This window comes from Capsicum annuum, chromosome 8 (assembly GCF_002878395.1).
Source record: "Capsicum annuum cultivar UCD-10X-F1 chromosome 8, UCD10Xv1.1, whole genome shotgun sequence".
NCBI classification, from domain to species: Eukaryota; Viridiplantae; Streptophyta; class Magnoliopsida; order Solanales; family Solanaceae; genus Capsicum; species Capsicum annuum.
The window spans coordinates 156849063-156850291 of NC_061118.1; positions in this window are offsets into that span (position 1 = coordinate 156849063).

Sequence of the window (1229 nt, forward strand, 5' to 3'; positions counted from 1 at the left end):
GCCTCTTAAGCGCACTCTGTGAGATGTGTTTTGTGCTTCGGCCACCAGAAAGTCCAGTAATAACAACATGCAGCTCAACGATGCACAAGGTCTAGCTGATCCAACTACCAGACAATCGACATTCAGCTAATGATGTCACATCATTATATCATGCAACAATGGGCTGCATTGCCTATCATGCTTATAATTACATCAAAATCTTAACATTTACAACATAATAAAATGAGTGATGGTGTAAGCCCAAATTAATGCTGATCAAAGACATTGCTCCTGCGACTTTCATGAATTTTGCCCGTGGGCGAAGATAGTTAAGAAAATAAAGTTACGCTTACTAATATCCTTTCTCAAACATGCACGGAACACCTCATGGGTGGAGCTAGGGGGGGCAAGGAAATTCATCTGAACTCCCTTTACTGAAAAATTACATTGTATATACAAGGTCAAATTATTTATGAATCTTTTCGTTTCTTGATGTGTTTATTTCTTTATATTTTAAATTTCTTTCATAAAAATTCTGTTTCTATCACTTGAGAAATTTAAGATTCTAAGTTCATCAAAGTAGACCCAGCTACTACTGTGCACAGCGACATGACGAACATAAATAAAACATAGTTTTATGAAGTTAAAAAATCCAGAGGAAGACGCCTCGCCGTGAAGGAGAGATGGACACAAGGAATATAAAATTAGGAGAAAAGGCATACAATACAATAATATATTAGTAATAATGTGTGTATATATATTCATGTAGGGATGACGGGGAAAAAATATGTCAAAGGATGACAGCATTCAGTAACAGGGATTTGGAATACGTGTAAGACGCCCCTTGTTCGCTAGTATATTTACTTTTTACTTTAATTTAGAAGAAAAGGTATGCTTGTTCACAAAAATTCAAATAGAGTTTAAGTGATTAGAAGAAGTATGCTGCAAGTATATATAAATTAATTTAAATTCAAAAATAAAAAGCACGTTGCCATATCATGGAGGAGTATTTATATCACTAAATCAGTGACTATCTAGGGAGTAACATATTGTCAAAGTGTGGCAACTGCCTAACTAACGACTACAGTAAAAGAATTAAAACGTGAAAGATGGCTATGGCAAAGGGTCTCACCATGCATTATAAATACTCATTTTCTTCTCTTCCATTTCCATCATCACTTGTTCAGTTTCTCTAGCGACTAGCATCTAAGAAACAAAAGAAAGGAAACGAAATTATCTGTTTTCCATAA